Here is a 22,549-nt window from a genome sequence, read left to right as displayed (position 1 = left end):
TTCACTGTGACAATCGTGAATGACCGATCACATTCTTACAGCTGGTTCATTCTCTAAATGTTGTTGTTGTTGTGGTCTTCAGTCCTGAGACTGGTTTGATGCAGCTCTCCATGCTACTCTATCCTGTGCAAGCTTCTTCATCTCCCTGTACCTGCTACAACCTACATCCTTCTGAATCTGCTTAGTGTATTCATCTCTTGGACTCCCACTACGATTTTTACCCTCCACGCTGCCCTCCAATACTAAATTGGTGATCCCTTGATGCCTCAGAACATGTCCTACCAACCGAGCCCTTCTTCTGGTCAAGTTGTGCCACAAACTTCTCTTCTCCCCAATCCTATTCAATACCTCCTCATTAGTTATGTGATCTACCCATCTAATCTTTAGCATTCTTCTGTAGCACCACATTTCGAAAGCTTCTATTCTCTTCTTGTCCAAACTATTTATCGTCCTTGTTTCACTTCCATACATGGCTACACTCCATACAAATACTTTCAGAAATGACTTCCTGACACTTAAATCAATACTCGATGTTAACAAATTTCTCTTCTTCAGAAACGCTTTCCTTGCCATTGCCAGTCTACATTTTACATCCTCTCTACTTCGACCATCATCAGTTATTTCTCTCCCCAAATAGCAAAACTCCTTTACTACTTTAAGTGTCTCATTTCCCAATCTAATTCCTTCAGCATCACCCGACTTAATTCGACTACATTCCATTATCCTCGTTTTGCTTTTGTTGATGTTCATCTTATTCCCTCCTTTCGAGACACTGTCCATTCCGTTCAACTGCTCTTCCAAGTCCTTTGCTGTCTATGACAGAATTACAATGTCATCGGCGAACCTCAAAGTTTTTATTTCATCTCCATGGATTTTAATACCTACTCCAATTTTTCTTTTGTTTCCTTTACTGCTTGCTCAATATACAGATTGAACAACATCGGGGAGAGGCTACAACCCCGTCTTACTCCCTTCCCAACCACTGCTTCCCTTTCATGTCCCTCGACTCTTATAACTGCCATCTGGTTTCTGTACAAATTGTAAATAGCCTTTCGCTCCCTGTATTTTGCCCCTGCCACCTTTAGAATTTGAAAGAGAGTATTCCAGTCAACATTGTCAAAAGCTTTCTTTAAGTCTACAAATGCTAGAAACGTAGGTTTGCCTTCCCTTAATCTTTCTTCTAAGATAAGTCGTAAGGTCAGTATTGCCTCACGTGTTCCAGTGTTTCTACGGAATCCAAACTGATCTTCCCCGAGGTTGGCTTCTACTAGTCTTTCCATTCGTCTGTAAAGAGTTCCTATTAGTATTTTGCAGCTGTGACTTATTAAACTGATAGTTCTGTAATTTTCACATCTGTCAACACCTGCATTCTTTGGGATTGGAATTATTATATTCTTCTTGTAGTCTGAGGGTATTTCGCCTGTTTCATAAATCTTGCTCACCAGATGGTAGAGTTTTGTCAGGACTGGCTCTCCCAGGGCCGTCAGTAGTTCCAATGGAATGTTGTCTACTCTGGGGGCTTGTTTCGACTCGGGTCTTTCAGTGTTCTGTCAAACTCTTCATGCAGTATCGTATCTCCCATTTCATCTTCATCTACATCCTCTTCCATTTCCATAATAATGTCCTCAAGTACATCGCCCTTGTATATACCCTCTATATACTCCTTCCACCTTTCTGCTTTCCCTTCTTTGCTTAGAACTGGGTTTCCATCTGAGCTCTTGATATTCATACAAGTCGTTCTCTTATCTCCAAAGGTCTCTTTAATTTTCCTGTAGGCAGTATCTATCTTACTCCTAGTGAGATAAGCCTCTACATCTTTACATTTGTCCTCTAGCCATCCCTGCTTAGCCATTTTGCACTACCTGTCGATCTCATTTTTGAGACGTTTGTATTCCTTTTTGCCTGCTTCATTTACTGCATTTTTATATTTTCTCCTTTCATCAATTAAATTCAATATTTCTTCTGTTACCCAAGGATTTCTACTAGCCCTCGTCATTTTACCTACTTGATCCTCTGCTGTCTTCACTACTTCATCCCTCAGAGCTATCCATTCTTCTTCTACTGTATTTCTTTACCCCATTCCTGTCAGATGTTCCCTTATGCTCTCCCTGAAACTCTGTACAATCTCTGATTCTTTCAGTTTATCCAGGTCCCATCTCCTTAAGTTCCCACCTTTTTGCAGTTTCTTCAGTTTTAACCTACAGGTCATAACCAATAGATTGTGGTCAGAGTCCACATCTGCCCCTGGAAGTGTCTTACAATTTAAAACCTGGTTCCTAAATCTCTGTCTTACCATTATATAATCTATCTGATACCTTTTAGTATCTCCAGGGTTCTTCCATGTATACAACCTTCTTTCATGATTCTTAAACCAAGTGTTAGCTATGATTATGTTGTGCTCTGTGCAAAATTCTACCAGGCGGCTTCCTCTTTCATTTCTTAGCCCCATTCCATATTCACCTACTACGTTTCCTTCTCTCCCTTTTCCTACACTCGAATTCCAGTCACCCATGACTACTAAATTTTCGTCTCCCTTCACAATCTGAATAATTTCTTTTATTTCATCGTACATTTCTTCAATTTCTCCGTCATCTGCAGAGCTAGTTGGCATATAAACTTGTACTACTGTAGTAGGTGTGGGCTTCGTATCTATCTTGGCCACAATAATGCGTTCAGTATGCTGTTTCTAGTAGCTTACCCGCATACCTATTTTGCTATTCATTATTAAACCTACTCCTGCTTTACCCCTATTTGATTTTGTGTTTATAACCCTGTAGTCACCTGACCAGAAGTCTTATTCCTCCTGCCACCGAACTTCACTAATTCCCACTATATCTAACTTTAACCTATCCATTTCCCTTTTTAAATTTTCTAAACTACCTGCCCGAGTAAGGGATCTGACATTCCACGCTCCGATCAGTAGAACGCCAGTTTTCTTTCTCCTAATAACGACATCCTCTTGAGTAGTCCCCGCCTGGAGATCCGAATGGGGGACTATTTTACTTCCGGAATATTTTACCCAAGAGGGCGCCATCATCATTTAATCATACAGTAAAGCTGCATTCTCTAAATAGCCACACATAAATTCTAATCTGCGCTCAAATGACCAGTTGGGAGGAAAACAATGAGAGAATTGATGGAGCCACGCTTGTGGATGAATGTCGTTGCCAGAATTCTTAAATGTTTTGAATTTACGTGTAGTAATGAGAAGCTTATAGTCAAAATCATCGTGTCGGCGAGTAGCATTTCGGTCATTGTTACGTCGTGTCGGCGGTTCCATCTCAAAATTTAATGCGTCATGCCAATTCCTTTCATAATTTCCGAAGTGTCCTGTGTTATTATTTTGTGGTTGTTCCGTATTTCTATGTACCTCTACCCGTACTGGAGCGCGAGTGTCCTCTGAAATACATAATTCTTGTACTACCTGTGTCAGCTGATCTTGTACTTCCCGGATTTCTCTTTTGTACTGTGTATTGATTTGATTTTGATTTTGTTCGAATTTTCTAATTTGTTCATACTCTTCAGTGTCCGTGAAGGCTACAGGTCTTGTGTCTTCCAGATCATCATCTACCTTTGTAAATAAGTTAGTGAACTGATCTGAAAGTTCGGCTACTTTATCCGATAGTGAAATTATTTCCTCTGTGTGTTTTTCTGAACCAAGTTTCAGAGTGTTCATTTGTGTTGAAATCGTATCTACTGTGTCCTTTAAGTTTTCCTGAGTTTTTGCAAGTTGCGTAACCGAATCGGTAGATGCAACTGAGTCAATTTTAGCTTGCAAGGTGTCGTGATTTTCATGAACGATAGTTTGCAGTTCTTTTATGGCTGCTTCGTGATTCTGTAATTCATTTTCATGACGCGAAAAAATAGGTTGGAAATGCTCACAAATTTGTGTTTTTACGTCATTACAGACCTTTTGACATTTCGATTCAATGTTATGTAACTCAGTAGTTAAATCTTCACGTGTTTGTTCAAGTGTGGTGTCTACCTTCCGATGATTTTGTTCCACTGTGTCTAACTGTTGCTGTGTTTGTCTCTGGTGTTGTTCCATTGTGTCTAACTTTTGAAGCTTTTGCTGTGTTTGTCTCTGATTTTGTTCCACTGTGTCTAATTTTCGAAGATTTTGTTCCATTGTGTCTAACTTTTGAAGCTTTTGCTGTGTTTGTCCCATTTGTTGTATTAATTGTGATAACAGTGCACTGGTGTCTGAAACATGTTCCTCAGTGCATTTCGGCAGTGAATTTGCACCGGCAGCATTCACATTTTGACAAGCAGAAAATGTGTCTTGACTTATTTGAGAAAACGGTGAGGACCCAAAACCTGAATCTACAGTATTTGCGAGATTGTGTCCTGTCATTTCGAATTCCTAAGGCGAGCTATTGCCGACCGATCGATCGATAATGCTTCCTTGTTCACCAATTGTTTCACTGTCTACGCCATTATTTGCAGCCCGCTCCATTTCCCTATGCGCAATTACCAAAATTACTACTTTGAACATTAGTTAATTCATTACACGGTAGCGCTAACACACTGCTTTCGTCTTCACTGTCATTTCTCAGTTTACTTTGGAGCCTAGTATTACGTTTTTCACACACCATTATTGTCACAATATTTCACACGACAACACAGAAAAGCACAACTTGAAGAGCAAAATAAGGAAACACATTAACATATTATTGAAAATAATATCTAGTTAATTGCAAGCGCAGCTGCGAAATACTTGGTGCAAATCTACATGCATGCCACAACTGTTTTACTGTACAACAATGAAAGACTGCAACTACAAAGGAGATTCTCTCTACAATTAAGCGCTAGCAATAAACAAAATCTACACTAATTACACAAACTACAAGAAAAAATCAGAAGATTCCAGTGAGGTATCCTCGGCTAAGGGTCGACATACGAAACGTCCCCTTAGAAAAATTTATACATGACTGTGTTTAAGCTGACAAACAATATTTTTAGCGCAACGCAATCTGACTTTCAAAAATCCCTACAAAAGAATGGCCCTGACTAACATTAACCTATACCTTTCACAAATCACTTACCTCACCAAAAATCTTCGTTACTCGAACTACTGCAATACAGCGAGCGCCACTACTGCCAGCTAAATAAAAGATTCAAACTACTGAAGGCACTAACTACTAATAGGCATAGTTAGCAAATGAAAGATTTTGATAGAGAACAAACAATGTATTTACCTCAATAGTGTTCAAAAGTCATAATGTATACAGCAGTTCATGACATCCAGTCTTACGAATTTCAAAACTCCGTCATCTCTCTCCCCACATCCACCACTGCTGGCGGCTCACCTCCAACTGCCACGCTACGCGCTGTTAACATCCAGCTGCCCAACACTACAATGCAGACAACAATGCAAACTAGCCACAGACTGCACACAGCACAGCCAGTGATTTTCATACAGAGCGCTACGTGGCGTTACCAATAAGAAAACCTAAATAACCTACTTACAACTGAACAAGTATCATGATGACCTCTCCATTGGCAAAAGACTTCTGAATAGTCTATCATTGGTGTCTCTGGCAGAAAACACCAAGGGAGAGGTGACCATGAGAAAAATACTGAATAATCAACGGAACGATAACGTTCTACGAGTCGTGGGGTGGAATGTCAAAAGTCTGAATATGGTAGGGGAACTAGAAAATCTGAAAAGGGCAACGCAAAGTCTCAATCTAGTTATAGTAGGGGCCAATGAAGCGAAATGGAAAGAAGATAAGGATTTATGGTCAGATGTGTATAGGGTAATATCAGCAGCTGCAGAAAATGGTATAACCGGAATAGGATTCGTTGTGAATGGGAAGGTAGGGCAAAAAGTTTGTTACAGAGAAAAGTTGAGTGTCTGGTCTGTTCCTGTCAGCATCGAGAGCAAATCAACACCGACAACGATAGTTCAGGTATAAATGCTGACGTAGCAGGTTGAAGATGAAGGGATAAAGAAAGTATATGAGGATATTGACAGAAAAATACAGAACGTTAAGGGAGATGAAAATCTAATAGTCATGGGGGAGTGGAATGCTACTGTAGGGGAAGCAGTTGTAGAAAAGGTTACAGGAGAATATGGGCTTGGGACAAGGAATGAGCGAGGAGAAAGGATTACTGAGTTCTGTAATAAATTTCAGCTAATAATAGCGAATACCCTGTTCTAGGTTTTTTTTTAAATAGAAGTGGAGTTCCTCCACACCCACACCGGCATGATGGCCAATTCAAAAGGTCTACTGCCATCTCTGCATAAGGGTTAGTTTTCACTAGAGTGAGGTGTCACAGGATGTGGGTTCTGCGATGTTTGCGTACTTTTGGTTAAGGTTAACGATTACTACGCGCTAATCAGGAGATAGATTGGGTTGAAGTCGAACGAAGGGTAGCGGTTTGAAGGGCAGAGGAAAAAAAATGCCAAGGCAAGATCCAAGGGCAAAATACTTCTGCGATAGCTAGGTCGGGTGGTAAGAGAAGTAGCGGATGTCTTGCTGCCTGCGATAGGTCATGCGAGGGTATGCTTAGTTAGTAGTGAGTATCATGCATGTCGATACCTTTGACTATGTGCGGTGCTGTTGCTCGGCGGCTGCAACTGGGTGCCGGTGTTGAGCTCTCGATCAGCGTCAGCAACCTGCAACAGTTAAGTTAATCATCGTTTTGGCGTCCGATAGGTCATATATCGGATTCACAGTGTAGGGTGATGCCATTTGTTTGTGCGTCAGCATGCATGCTCGTCTGTTTCCCTGCTGGGGCTTGTTGGTCGGCTATAATAGCAGCTGGTAATTTCCAGCCAACGTTGCTGATATGCCAGCCGCGGTGGTCTAGCGGCTCTAAGCGCGCAGTCCGGAACCGCGCGACTGCTACGGTCGCAGGTTCGAATCCTGCCTCGGACATGGATGTGTGTGATGTCATTAGGTTAGTTAGGTTTAAGTAGTTCTAAGCTCTAGGGGACTGATGACCACAGATGGTAAGTCCCATAGTGCTCAGAGCCATTTGAACCATTTGAATCGTTACTGATATGCAGGGGCTGGCCGATGTTTGTCACTTGTTCGTGTATGTTAGCTTCCCATAGCTTGTTATGCCCTAGCTAGTAGTGTCTTTGGCCGATTTTGCTTCCACCTATGGTTGTGTGTTCAAGAATCACAAGAGGAGGATATATACATAGATAAGACTATGTGATACAAGAACATTTCATTTAGACTACATCATCGTCTGACAGAGATTACGAAATCTGATACTGGATTGTAAGACCCACAGAGGAGCAGATATAGACTCAGATCACAGTGTAGTAGTGATGAAGAGTAGGTTTGAATTTAAAGAGATTAGACACGAAGAACCAACACGCAAAGAAGTGGGATACGAAAGTAGTAAGCGATGAGCAGACGGCTTTGAAGTTACCTGAAGCTATAAATACAACAATAAAGAATAGCACAGTAGGCAGTACAGTTGAAGACGAATGGACCCCCCCTAAAAAGGGCAACAATGGAAGTAGGAATGAAAAACATAGGCACATAGGAGGTAACTGCGAAGAAACCATGGGTAACAGAAGAAATACTTCAGTTGATCGATGGAAGAAGGAGGTACGAAAATGTTCAACGAAACTCAGGAATACGTAAATAAATGTGGTTGATCAAAATGAAAAGTGAAGGGGTGCTAATAGGAAATGGCAGCATGAAAAATGTTAGGACATCGAAAAAGAAATGATTGTCGGAAGGACTGACTCAGCACACAGTTAAGTCAAAACAACCTTCGATGAAATTTAAAGCAAGGGTGGTAGCATTAAGAGTGCAACGGTATCCCGCTGTTAAATGCAGTGAATACAGCGGATATGCGGCAAGGGTACAATGAAGGCCCCTATGAAGGGGACGATTTGTCTAATGTGATGTAAGAAGAAAAATGAGTCGATTTAAAAGAGATAGAGGATCCAGAATTTGAATCAGAATTTAAGAGAGCTTTCGAGGATTTAAGATCAAATAAGGCAGAAGGAACAGATAACATTCCATCAGAATTTCTAAACTGATTGGGGGAAGTGGCACCAAAACGACTATTCACGTTGGTGCGTATAATGAATCTGGCGTCATGCCATCTGAGTTTCGAAAAAATGTTATCCACACAATTCTGAACACTGGAGCTGACAAGTGCGAGAATTATTACACATTCTGTTTAACAGCTCATCCATCCAAATTGTTGCCTAGAATAATATACAGAAGAATGGAAAAGAAAATTGAGGATGTAGTAGATGACGATCAGTTTGGCTTTAGAAAAAGTACAGGCACCAGAGAGGCAATTCTGAAGTTACGGTTAATAAAGGGAGCAAGACCAAAGAAAAATCAAGAGACGTTCATAGGATTCGTCGACCTGGAAAAAGCTTTCAACAATGTAAAATGGTGCAAGATGTTCGAAATCCTGAGGATCATAGGGCTAAACTGTAGGGAGAGATGGGTAATATACAATATGTACTAGAGCCAAGAGGGAACAATAAGAGTGGACAACAAAGAACGAAGGGCTCGGATTAAAAAGGGTGTAAGACTGAGTTATAGTCTTTTGCCGCTAATGTTCAATCTGTACATCGAGGAATCAATGATGGAAATAATATAAAGGTTCAAGAGTGGAATTAAAATTCAAGGTGAAGATATATCAGTGATACGATTCGCATACCACCCTGCTATCGTGAGTGAAAGTGAAGAAGAATTACATGATACGCTGAATGGAACGAACAATCTAATGAATACAGAATATGGATTGCGAGTAAATCGAAGACAGACGAAAGTAATGAGAAGTAGCAGGAATAAGAACAGCGAGAAACTTAACATAAGCATTGATGGTCATCAAGTAGATGAAGTTAAGGAATTCTTCTACCTAGGCTGCAAAACAACCAGTGGCGGACGGAGCAAGGGGGACATTAAAAGCTGACCTGCACTGGCAAAAAGGGCATTCCTAGCCAAGAGAAGTCTGATAGTATCAAACATAGGGCTTAATTTGAGGTAGAAATTTCTGAAAATGTACGTTTGGAGCACAGCATTGTATGATAGTGGAACCTGGACTGTGGGAAAACCGGAACAGAAGAGAATTGAGGCATTTGTGATGTAGTGCTACAGATGAATGTTGAAAATTAGTTGGACTGGTAAAGTAAGGAATGAGGATGTTCTGCGCAGAATCGGTGAGGAACATGAGGAAAACACTGACAAGGAGAAGGGACAGGATGATAGGACATATCTTTAAGACATCAGGGAATGGTACTAGAGGCAGCTGTAGAGGGAAAAAACTGTAGAGAAAGCCAAATATTGGAATAGATCCAGCAAATAATTGAGGATGTAGGTTGCAAGTGCTACTCTGAGATGAAGACGTTCGCGCAGAAGAGGAAGTAGTGACGGTCTGCATCAAACGAGGCAAAAGACTGATGACCCCAAAACAAAAAGAAAAGTATTTCGACATTACGTATGAGAAGCTACCATAAGTACCCAGCAATTCCCACACATCCTGCTGCCCTGTATCAATGCATTCGTAGCCCTTACGTTTCTTCGAACGTTTAACCTTCCAGTTACATTGTGAGGAGTAGTTTATCAATACGGGAGCAGATGTAATGCGAAAACAAACATTTAGTGAATCAACTGTAAGGATATCAGTGAAGTGTAAAACCTTTTCAGAATAGAAAAACATATTTTGTGCTATTTTTATATGGTTTCCTTCCTGAAAGATGTATATGGGGAATTTTGATCTGTACTGACTCCGGTCTTTGGTGAACTTCTTAGGCAAGAATGGTGTAACCGCCTTGTTCCTCACAAATGTGCTGGAACGGTTCTGTTTCTTTTGTAAACCTTTTTCCCTGCACGTTTATAGTATGGACACATTTCTTATCTAATTTCTGGAAAGTTCATTTGAACTTAATTTCAACATCATCGATTATGCGAATTACCGGGCAGGTATGTGCACACTCTACGATAAGTACAGAGATTCATCATCAGCTATAGTCTGTTTAGATAATTTCAGTATTATGTAGTTCGTTTATGCAGGCGCGTTCTAAAGATTCACGAAAGAGTGTATCTTGCTAGAAAATAACCCCTGGTGAACCGACCAGAGCGGCGTTGTAGTAGCGGGCGTGGCGTCACACATGTTACGGTAAGCAGTAGTGGAGAGTCGTACATCTTTTCGGTGACCAAACAAATTTTCGACCTTACATGGCAGAGTTTCTTTTCTGAAATATGGCTAAGTCAAACAATATTATGCTATGCTTATCACCGGAAATAAGATATTTCTAAAGAGCAATAAAACTTGTTAACAAAAAATGTGATATGTAGGACTCACGTGAAACTTGCAGTGTGCCGCAAGAGGCAAAAGACTTTGATATTCTCGTACACTAATACTTTTCACAACAGCACAACTGCTACTGGAAGGTAATCGCGTACATAAGTAATAATGTTCAGTCAGGGTCTTTGCTCTCAACTGTCAAACCCCTCATCACCTGGCGGTAGCGTCACTCTAGCAGGGCCTCGAATCCAGAGTTACTGCATCCCACACGCACAGCGTGAAGTAAATGTTTCACTCGGTACCAGCACTCTGGTCACTCGATGCACGATAGAGATACTCTTTAAAGCATCGAAGTACAAATTAATCTTCCAAAATGCCCTTTTTCTCACATTTAGTAGTAAGTATTCACCAGGAAACTGATCATAGAGTAATATTAGCGGAACGGGTATCTAGGTGTTCGTAAACCTGATTGCGAATTGGGGAACGGTTAGTTGCTCTGATTTAAGTATTTCGGAGAAAAGTACGTAGTTTTGTAAAGTTTTAAGTAACTTGTTTGAAGTCAGCTGAATGGGATCTTTCAACGACGAATGTTTCGACAGGTGAGTACCCTGTCACACTGAAGGCACGAGTCGTCCGCCACTGTTCTGACAGTCTGGCCATTATGATTTGCAACAATTATATGGGAAGTGGTAAACAACCGCGTTAACCTCACTGACTTGCATTTTCAGGCCGATGGTAGTCACCAATCGACTCAGCGTGAAGGGATACTTCGTACCTTGAATCGTAGGCCTCACCTCAGACACCGAGAGTTCGTTAATTGATTTTTTCAACGTCTAAGTCGTCTTCCGTCAGGATTGCTATAGTGCATTGTGCTATCGACAAACTGTGAATCGGGTGAGTAATGAAAATAACGACGTGGAACTTGTCTGCGGCTTTTCTGCTTCACGCATGTACTTTTTCAACAGGGTTTGTCGAATTCTGCGGGACCATCACATATAGCGTGTTTTTCGACACCCTGTAAGATCAAAGCCCTTTTAGGATCCGTCAAGGAGGGTCTTGGTCTGCATAAGGCTGGTTTTCATCGTATCCCTTGCAGTTATGGTGTGTGACGCATTAGTCAGACCATCGAATCGATGGAGGACAGGTGTACAGAGCTTAAGCGTCAAGCACCCTTACAAAAGCCGAGCATATTTGCCACTGTAGAACAATGGCTTCGAACTTCTCTAGAACATAACAAAGAAATTCTTGTGTACACTGCCAGCTACTGCGACAGCGTTATTAAGGAAGTATGGGCCACACCAAGAAAAGCATGTATAGTGAGCATAGGGTCTAAAGTGCATGCCTTGACAGCTATGAGCACTAGTTCATGTTCGTTAGTGTGAAACACATCTCATCTACTGAAAAAGTGTTCATAACTTTTAAGGTATGTATTTTAGAGCCCGCACACTAAAATATCGTATTAGCAACTGTCATAGTGGCAAAAATTTTAAATCTAACTGCATCGCACACCGTCAATACATGACAATATGTAGCTAAAACGCTATCTTTATTTCTTCTTAAAAATAATTTTGAAGAAAGAATACAGACTGAAACCACACCAAAACTTATAAGAAATATTTAAAAATGTTTAATTAAAATAATAAAAGTATGTCAAACAAACTGTTTCGCAGAGTTTTTACTTATGTATGGCGGCATTTCTATTTATTAAGTTCAACAATATGGATATTATTATTGTTTTTCTCTTCATTACTTTGTGCTGAAGACTTGTTGACATTAAATGCACAAGAAACAAATGAGTACCACAGAAATTTGTTTTTGGAATGGTTCGGAGTTGAACAAAGGCAATGCTTTCTACTTTTTACCGAGATATGTTTCCCTGAATTCTCAGCGTCAACGGTAGTTTTTTAATTTTTTTCTGTTGAATCTCGCAAACAGTGACACAGTGAACGTTAAAAGTGCAGTTTTCGCAGTGAAAGTGATGTGGAAACCATAAAAAGTAGTTTGAAATCTACTTCAGAAACAGACACACACTTTCTTACGTACACCTACACATACATACATATATATATATATATATATATATATATATATATATATATATATATATATCACTACCCTGGGACCAGTCGTGAACATCGGATTCCGGGGTCTCACCGACATCATGAGAAGAATCGGAGCTTCTCAAAGTCTCTCAAAACAAAAAAAAGACTACATCTTAACATTCAACGTGAACACACTACTCAGGTCGGGCAAGATGAAACAGATCACAGATACTTTAGACAGGTTCAAGATCAAAATTTTCTCACTACAAGAAACAAGATTCCAAGATGAAGACCATTTCAACACAGGGAAAACCATCGGTACAGAGGAAGAGCTTCAGGCTCTACGGCACAGGTTTCGCAGTACACAGGACGGTCACAGACGCAGTAATGGACTTCACATCGCCTAACGAAAGAATCAACACACTGACAATTAAGCCGACAAAAAGGGCATACACGATCATAAACGCCCACGCACCAACAAATGACCACAACAGGAAGGAACCAGAGGACATTGAACAATATTGCACAGCAATGGAGGAGAGACCAATACCAAGAACCTCCTAGCGAAGTATTTCGAGAAACTCCTAAATGCAGAATCACCAACAGACAAACTGGACACAGAGAATCCCGCACCTAACCCAGATACCGTAACGCCATTGATAGAAGAAATAAGAGAAATCATCAAGAACCTCAAGAACAATAGAGAACCAGGAGAGGATGGAGTCATCGCAAAATCCTGGAAGCTACACGACCCGAATTTTAAAGAACACATATACAACACCATGAAACAAATATGGGAAGCAAAAGATATGCTGAAAGAATTGCGTACAGCACTGATACACCCTCTACTCAATAAAGGGGATAATCTCGCGGTTCTAGGCGCGCAGTCCGGAACCGTGCGACTGCTACGGTCGCAGGTTCGAATCCTGCCTCGGGCATGGATGTGTGTGATGTCCTTAGGTTGGTTAGGTTTAAGTAGTTCTAAGTTCTAGGGGACTAATGACCACAGCAGTTGAGTCCCATAGTGCTCAGAGCCATTTTTTTTAAAGGGGATAAGTCGCACACAAACAACCATAGGGGCATATCACTGTTACCTGTCACGTATAAGATCCTTTCGAAAGCACTGCTCAGTGCATTAGGGAAGCAAACAGGCCACCTGATTGGCGAATAGCAGGCTGGGTTTCGTAAACACAGGTCGTGAGCTCAACAGCTGTGGAACACTAAGATGATACTGTTACAGGAACAGAACACAACCATCACCTACGTCGACTTCAAGTAGGCGTACGACTCAGTAGACAGAGAAACTCTCTTTAAAATCCTGAAGAAATACAGAGTAGGTAGGCAGACACCAACCGTAATGCAGCAAACACTAACAAACACGACATCTAAAGTGAAGTTCTGTGGAGGGGTCCCAGCACAATTCGAAATCAGGAGTCAGGCAGGGCGACGGCCTCTCGCCACTGCTGTTCAACATCGTACTGGTCAAAATAGTGAAGGAATGGGAAAAGACACAGAAAGGAAGTCTGTTTGTAAAAGAAAGATTCAAGTGCCTAGCGTTCCCAGACGATTTAGCCATCCTAATGGTACGAGAAACAGAAACAATAAGAGAACTAGAGGAACTGCACGAAATCACAGCCAAGACCGAACTACAGATATCATACGAGAAAACACTGTTCATGAGCACCCAAAAATACCCATCTCTAGACACAGAATATGGGGCAATACATTGTACAGAAAATTTCAAGTACCTAAGAGAAACAATACAGATTGCACGAAGAAATAAGGTACCTAATGAAGAGTGAAGAGCGAAACTAGAGAAGGCCTAAAAACTGACTAGAAAGCTACCTCACGAGAGGCCAAACTACGACACTACGAGACGGTGGTACTACCAGAAGCACTATACGCAGCCGAAATCACAGTAGTACAAGGACAGAGACCAATCAAACAGATAGATAACACGGAACGAAAAATACTCAGCAAAATATTCGGGGCGACGCAAACAGACGTGGTATGGATAAAGAGGTCAGTTGAAGAACTATAGGAACACACAGAGAAAATAACAGACCAAATCAGGAAACGAAGACTACATTTTTACGGACACCTCAGCAGAATAGCACCACATACGTTAACGAGACAGATCTTGGACTGGGTTAGCGCAAGGCAAAACAGCAAAGGACTTGAAACAACTCAACATCACACAGGAAACCGTACAAAACAAAACACTGGTGAGGAACCTGATCAGAAGAAACAAGATACAACAGACACCACCCAACAAACGAACAAAATTGACCGAACAAAGACGACAAGAACACAGCCAGAGGATGAAGGAACACTAGGCAAACAGAAAAAAAAATAGAAGTCGAAGAGAACACAGGACTGAAACGGAAGCAGAAACGCAGCACGCGAATGAGGGCAGTCTGGGAGAACGTTATGAGAAAACGATAGGGATTTAGGCATGAAGTATGTATCATAAAGAGTTTTGCATCACCCAGCTTCCCTGAACTCCTTAAGATAGACGTTGACTGTGAATATTGTATCACAGACACAGACCCTTTAACCGTTCAGAGATGTCACTAAACCCACTCAAGTTGTAAACAACCATGCATAAGCAGCATCTATTAGACGGAGGGGGTCCGACAGACGATCATTTACACTCATTCCACCAAGAAGGAGATACACGGCTCGTGTTGTCTGTAGTTCAGCCATGCCTAGACGGTCAATACCGTGGTCCGGTCGTTTCCGAATTGTTACTTCGTGCCAGGAAGGGCTGTCATCAACGGAAGTGTCCAGGCGTCTTGGAATGAAGCAAAGCAATGTCGTGCGGACGTGGAAGAGATACAGAGGAACTGTCGATAACATGCCTCGCTCAGGCCACCCAAGTGGCAACTATAGTAGATGACGGCAACCTACGAATTATGACTCCGAGGAACCGTAACAGCAACGCCACCAAGTTGAATAATGTTTTTCATACAGCCACATGGCGTTGTACTACGACTCAAACTATGCGCAATAGGATCCACGATGCGCAACTTCATTCCCGACGTCCACGGCGAGGTCCATCTTTGCGACTATGACACCATGCAGCGCGGTAAAGATGGGCCCAACAACTAGCCGAATGGCCCGCTCAGAACTGCCATTACGTTCACTTCACCGATGAGTGTTGCATATGCCTTGAACCAGACAATCGTCGGACACCTGTTTGGAGGCAATCCAGTCAGTCTGAAAGCCATAGACACACTGACCAGCGAGTGCAGCAAGATAGAGGATTCCTGCGGTTTTGGGGTGGCATTTTGAATGTGAATGACTTCCTTCAGGATAAGGACATCGCTCGACTAGATTTGCCAGCCTGATCCCCAGACATGAACCGTATCGAACATGCCTGGGATAGATTGAAAAAGGCTGTTTACGGACGATGTAAGCCACCAGCCACTCTGAGGGATCTACGCTGAATCGCAATTGAGGTGTGGGGCAATCTGGACAGGCATACATCAATACAAGAGGACGTGCTACTTGGTATTAGAGGTACCGGTGTGTACAGGAATCTGGATCACAACCTCTGAGGGCCTCGCCGTACGAAGGTACAACATACAATGTGTGGTTTCCATGAGCAATAAACAGGGTGGAAATAATGTTTACGTTGCTATCTGTTCCAATTTTCTGTTGAGGTTCCGGAACTGTCGGAACCGAAGTGATGCTAAACTTTTTTTGATGTGGGTATATGTAATGTGTAGATAAAGTTCGGGAACACTTTTAATTAATTTTTGCTCAGGAAACAAACATTATACAGATGTCATACATATGTCATTTTCAGGACAAACCTTGAAAGTTTTTTTCAGGTATGCCGCCATAGTGCAGTTTGGTAATTTGCCGGAAGTCAGTTCTAGTTGCAAGTATGGCTGTGCTACAGAAGGGACAGCTGTTTCATGAAATAGCCTCCCCGATCACCAGATCTCACTCTGTGTGACTTATTCCTGTTGGGTCACATTAAAGATCTGGTGTGTGTGTACCACCTCTACCACTTGATATAGGAGCTCCTGGAGAGAATAGGGGAAGTGACTGCCACAGTCGATGATGCCATGCTCGGACGGATATGGCAAGAATTCGATTACCGTACTGACGTCTGCCAGGTCACTCATGACTTGCATGTCAAACGTCTGTTCAAAAAACTTTCAGAGTTTCTCTTTAAAATGCAATATGTATGACACCTGCACAATGTTTAGTTATTATGGACACCCAATATATAAGGGATCCCAAGTGAAGATTTGAAAGCTGCACTCCGAGATAAAAAAAATTAATTATAAGTTTTTTGATCCGATGTGTATTTTTCGATATATTTCAAAGTCTTCAGTTAAAATTAACAACCTGTATATTAAATTAACAACCTGTATATTAGTTGGTATATATATAAGAGAAAATATTGCAGATGAAAGGTGAAAGGTTAACTTTTTCAAAGGGGTTATCCGACACTGCTAAAGCTGGCCACCGACTAGGCCCCCTCCCCCTAACCATGGATTGTCAACATTCTATTTTGAAAAGGAAACCAAGCTTTTTGTAGCAGATTAGAAATCTGCAGCAAAAAGTACCTAGAGTTCTAGAGTTTATGTGAAACTGCTCTTTTTTCCATATCGGGTAAATGGCACTATAATTGGTTCGAGAATCATTGCTATTGGACGAAAGATCACACCTAAAGCAGTCTCCATGGTGATGAGATTCACGGGGTCTCATCGAAATCGAGCATACTGACGGTCTGCTGACTCACCGAAATCAACACTGAAGGGGAAGTTAAATGCTGCTGTTTTGCAAAACTAGATGTATGAATGTAAAAGTTTTAATGTACAAACCAAATTTACAAAAGTAAACTAAATGTTTGGCAATAATATTAACTGTTTAGAACGTAAAAGGTTTAAATTTTATAGAAAATGTAAGGTAAAATCAAATGAGTCTGTTACGAATTGCAAAAACCGGAAAAATTGAAATTTGTCAATTACAGCGTCATCGAACAAGAATGGAAAAATAATGCACACATCAAAAAAAAAGGTTAGCATTACCTCAGTTCCGAGAGTTTCGAGACCTCTACAGAAAACTGGAACAGAGATAAGTGAACATCATTTCCACCCTTTTTGTTGCTCATTAAAACCACAGATTTGCATGATGTACTACCAAACAGCGAGACCCTCGTAGGCGGTGGTCCAGATTGCTGTACACACCGGTATCTATAATACCCAGTACCACGTCCTCTAGTATTGACGCATGCCTGAATTCGTCGTGGCATACTATCCACAAGTTCATAAAGGCATTTCATGATTTCATGAAACAGCTGTCCCATTCTGTAAAACAACCATGTTTGCGACTAGAGCGGACTATCGGCAAATCACAAAATTACGCTGTGGCAGTATAGCTGAAGCAAAATTTTTGGCTTTCTCTTGAAAATGACATATGTATGATATCTGTACACTGTTTGGTTCTCGAGCAAAAAAAAGTTGTAAGTGTTCCCGGACGTTATGTACACCTTAAATACACCCACATGAAGAAAAGTTTAGCATCACCTCAGTTCCGAGAGTTCCGGAAACTCTACAGAAAATTGGAACAGAGGTAAATGAACATCATTTCCCTCCTTTTTATTGCTCATGAAAACCACAGATTGCATGATGTACTACCAACAGCGAGATCTTCATAAGTGGTGGTCCTGATTGCTGTACACACCGGTGACCTATAATACCCATTAAGCACGTCCTCTTGTATTGATGCATGCCTGTATTCGTCGTGGCGTACTATACACGAGTTCAGCAAGGCACTGTTGGTCCAGATTGCCCCACTTTTCAATTGGGACTCCACGTAGATCCCTCAGAGTGGTTGGTGGGTTACGCCGTCCAGAAATAGCCCTTTCAATCTATCCCAGGCATGTTCGATATGGTTCATGTCTGGGAGCTTGGTGGCAACTCTAGTCGAGCGAAGTCTGTATCCTGAAGGAAGTCATTCTACAGATGTGCACGAATTGTCGCCCATTAAGACGAATGCCTCACCAATATGGTTGCACTGTCCGTCAGAGAATGGCATTCACGTATCGTACAGCCGTTATGGCGCCTTCCATGACCACCAGCGGTGTACATCGGCCACTCAAAATGCCACCCCAACATAGCAGGAATCTTGCTGCACTCGCTGGTCTGTGTGTGTAAGGCTTTCAGACTAACTGTGTTGCCTCCAAACAGATTGTCTGGTTCAAGGCATATGCGACACTCATTGGTGAAGAGAACGTAATGGCAGTTCTGAGCGGGCCATTCGGCATGTTGTTGGGCCCATCTGTACCGCGCTGCATGGTGTCATGGTCACAAAGATGGACCTCGCCATGGACGTCGGGAATGAAGTTGCGCATCGTGCATCCTATTGCGCATAGTTTGAGTCGTAACACAACGCCATGTGGCTGTATGAAAAGCATTATTCAACTTGGTGGCGTTGCTGTTACGGTTCCTCGGAGTCATAATTCGTAGGTTGCCGTCATCTACTATAATTGTAGCACTTGGGTGGCCTGAGCGAGGCATGTTATCGACAGTTCCTCTGTATCTCTTCCATGTCCGCACGACATTGCTTTGCTTCATTCCAAGACGCCTGGACACTTCCGTTGATGACAGCCCTTCCTGCCACGAAGTAACAATTCGGAAACGACCGGACCGCGGTATTGACCGTCTAGGCATGGCTGAACTACAGACAACACGAGCCGTGTATCTCCTTCTTGGTGGAATGAGTGTAACTGATCGTCTGTCGGACCCCCTTCGTCTAATAGATGCTGCTCATGCATGGTTGTTTACATCTTTGAGTGGGTTTACTGACATGTCTGAACGGTTACGGTGATTGTGTGTGTGATACAACATCCACAGTCAACGTCTATCTTAAGGAGTTCTGGGAAGTGGGGTGATGAAAAACTTTTTTTGATGTGTAAAAAGTGAACATTTTCTTGCGCCGAATCTGAGGCTGCAATAAAAATGGTATGATTCCCATTCTGAAATAAAAGGTTGTTTCTCGCATTGGGATGTGGTTAAGGGCAGGGGACACAATCATGTCTCCCTAGAAAATATTAACTTTCTAGCTTTGATGAATCATGTCGTAGGGAACTTTTGTTAAAGGCAAAATGTTCCCTGACGCTTCTGGGCGATGCTATTCATCTTTCGTAACAAAGCAGCTGAGGACACAGCGTTGTCTGGGTATATATTTATTCCAGTCTTCTATCAGTCCATCTTCTTCTTTCCTCTCTCTCTGTCCACCAGATCCACTCTCTCTGTTCACCTCCCCCCCCCCTCCCTTCCTTGTACATCACCTCCAGTTCCTTGTCTGTCAGTCTGATCCACTCTGCTCCTGTCTATCTGCTTCCTCCTCTCGTTTCCAGTATCTTCCTCCCTCCTTTCAGTGCGTCTCCTCTTCTCCCTGTCTCTTTATCCTTCTCCTCCTTCCCTTTCCCCTGTTCATCGCCTCCTTTTTCGTCGCATTCTATCTGTATCCGTTTCCTTTCCCTTCTCTCATCCATCACCTCCGCATCCCATTCTCTTTCAAATTCCTTCTACCTCTCTCTCCATCTCCTTCTCCCCAGCTCGCTGCATCTCTCTCCTCCCCCTATTTAACTCCTCCTCTTGCCTCCTCACCCCTCCCTCTGCCCTTTTCCCAATCCTCTGGTCTGCACATCTCTTCCTTCTCCTCCTTTCTGTGTCTGCTTCCCACTCCCTGTCTGTCCATTTTCTCGCCCTCCTTTCTTTCTCCACGATAGGCCATTTGGGCCTGGCTTTGCCCTTATACGCACCGCACCTGTCACATATATTTCTCACATATTATATTTCAGGCGTATTTGTACCCTCACATTACCTGTTTCTCTAGCTTTTTTCAGCCTGCAGTTTCATTTTGACACATCTTAGATATCCTCTGAAAGGAGGAGTAAGGGGAGGGGCAGTGTTGCCACAAATAGATGTCTCCCGTGAAAATACTAAATTTATAGTATGTTTCAACATGTATGCGACAAATCTTGTCATAAGGAATCGCTTTTGTTAGAGGCAAAATGTTCCCTGATGCTTCTGGGTGCTAGTTGTAATTTTTCTCGTACATTCAGAGGTATATGTGAATACCACCTGTAAAATGTCATGAACACAGTTAGTAGTAACGGAGGAATAAATTAATATGTTATGCTTCATGTGGCAGTTTTACTGCACGAACAACAAAAATGTAGAAAGTGACAAAATCTTTTCCTTTCGTTGTTTAATGGGGGTCATCAGCGACAAAAAGTTTATAAAGGTTTGAAGTTATGTAGAAAGTTTATTGCAAGTCTCTAACTGATCTCATTCTCAAATACTAGATGATTAAGTTAATTGGTATTCTCTGGTGGTGTGCTATATTGGTTTTAACTGCCGCCACTTAGATAGGTGTGTGATTCTTAACCCCAAGGTGATTCTTTGGTTGAAACCGATACAATGGTTTAGTAAGTGATGTGGAACGTCCGTACGTACATACAAATGTTCACACTTCATACGTCGCGATCGCAGAGTGGACACTTCTATTGTTGTAACATGATCGGTTTCAGTAGTCTTATGCTACCAGCATCTCGTCTTCTGTAACAAATTATAAAGTTACATTACGCACAAAAGGCACTACCCACATATAGTTTAGGTAATTCATTTTTGTAATTGGAGTGGTTTATGCTTCTGCAGGTTTCGCATAGATGTGTGTTGCCTACAACCCAGTCTACTGCGCCATGTGAAAGTACGTCAGCCGAACTTCTAAAACATCTCTCTCTGTCTAGAGGCACTCATTTTTAATATTTTTTTGAAAATAACTGCCGGTTTACTGAAGTTACTATGCAGATGCAGCACACCTGGTCAGTAGCGGCTTCTATTTCGGTGAACTCTCATCGTCCCAGGGCTGGAAAATACATTAAGAAACTCCTTGTGGGAAGTGCCAGCGAACATTTTGTCTCTAAGCGAACTTTTTGTCTGTAATAAAATTTCTTTCTGATGGTGTGATATACCATCAGTTGCTATTTGCCGCAAAGACTTCCCTATGTATTCAGGTTGACTCATCACTTACCTGTAAATATCATCAAACAATAATTCCTGAAATGAGATTTGCGCATGACGTTTCTTATTATTTAAGTGTAGGAAGATATTCTTGAGCTCTTCATACGTGAAAATTATATTGAGGTAAATTGGAGTCTCTTAAACAACAAGAAACGAAGTATTACCCAAAGTTGTTATCTGGTAACGTTAAAGGAATTAAATTAACAGTCTGGTAATGCACTTCTTTCACTTTTATTCCATACTATATAGCTTGCTTATTTTCTGAAGTTTACTAAGTGTATTATACATTACTGTTCGTCGGAAAATAAAGATGTTAGATGTTAAGTCAATATGAGTTATGAGATTTCAAGCTGTTCTGTTTGCATTCGTCATAACATAAGAAATTTACGTGCATTGATGGTTAAAATATTGTACAACGTACACTTGTAAGTTGCAGTCATCCTGCGAAATGAAGAATCTCATCATTTGTCCACAATAAACATTACCTACGGTGACCAATTACAGAGAGAGAGGATAGAGTTTAACGTCCCGTCGACAACGAGGTCATTAGAGACGGAGCGCAAGCTCGGGTGAGGGAAGGATGGGGAAGGAAATCGGCCGTGCCCTTTCAAAAGCCCAAAAAATGGCTCAAATGGGTCTGAGCACTATGGGACTCAACATCTGAGGTCATTAGTCCCCTAGAACTTAGAACTACTTAAACCTAACTAACCTAAGGACATCACACACCCATGACCGAGGAAGGATTCGAACCTGCGACCGTAGCGGTCGCGAGGTTCCAGACTGAAGTGCCTAGAACCACTCGGCCACATCGGCCGCCCCTTTCAAAGGAACCATCCTGGCATTTGCCTGAAGCGATTTAGGGAAATCACGGAGAACCTAAATCAGGATGGCCGGAGACGGGATTGAACCGTCGTCCTCCCGAATGCGAGTCCAGTGTGCTAACCACTGCGCCACCTCGCTCGGTGACCAATAACAAATCTGCTTTAAAATATGAATGTAGTTTACCGAAGAAGGGTTGATCCTCTTTTTTTAGAAGCAAAGAAATCTCCTTAGTGTCAGATTCGGAACATCATTACGAAATTCCTTTGACAGACGTCAGTGACGCGCTCTTATTGACAGACTGTCCCCACACCGACGTAGTTCAATCTCCCACGTTCTCACCTGCTTCAGCTTTGAAGGGAAGCCGGTGGAAAAGGCTGTCGAATAGAGCGGGCG

The sequence above is a fragment of the Schistocerca serialis genome, chromosome 5 (assembly GCF_023864345.2).
Source record: "Schistocerca serialis cubense isolate TAMUIC-IGC-003099 chromosome 5, iqSchSeri2.2, whole genome shotgun sequence".
NCBI lineage: Eukaryota > Metazoa > Arthropoda > Insecta > Orthoptera > Acrididae > Schistocerca > Schistocerca serialis.
Note: the sequence above shows the minus strand (reverse complement) of the source record.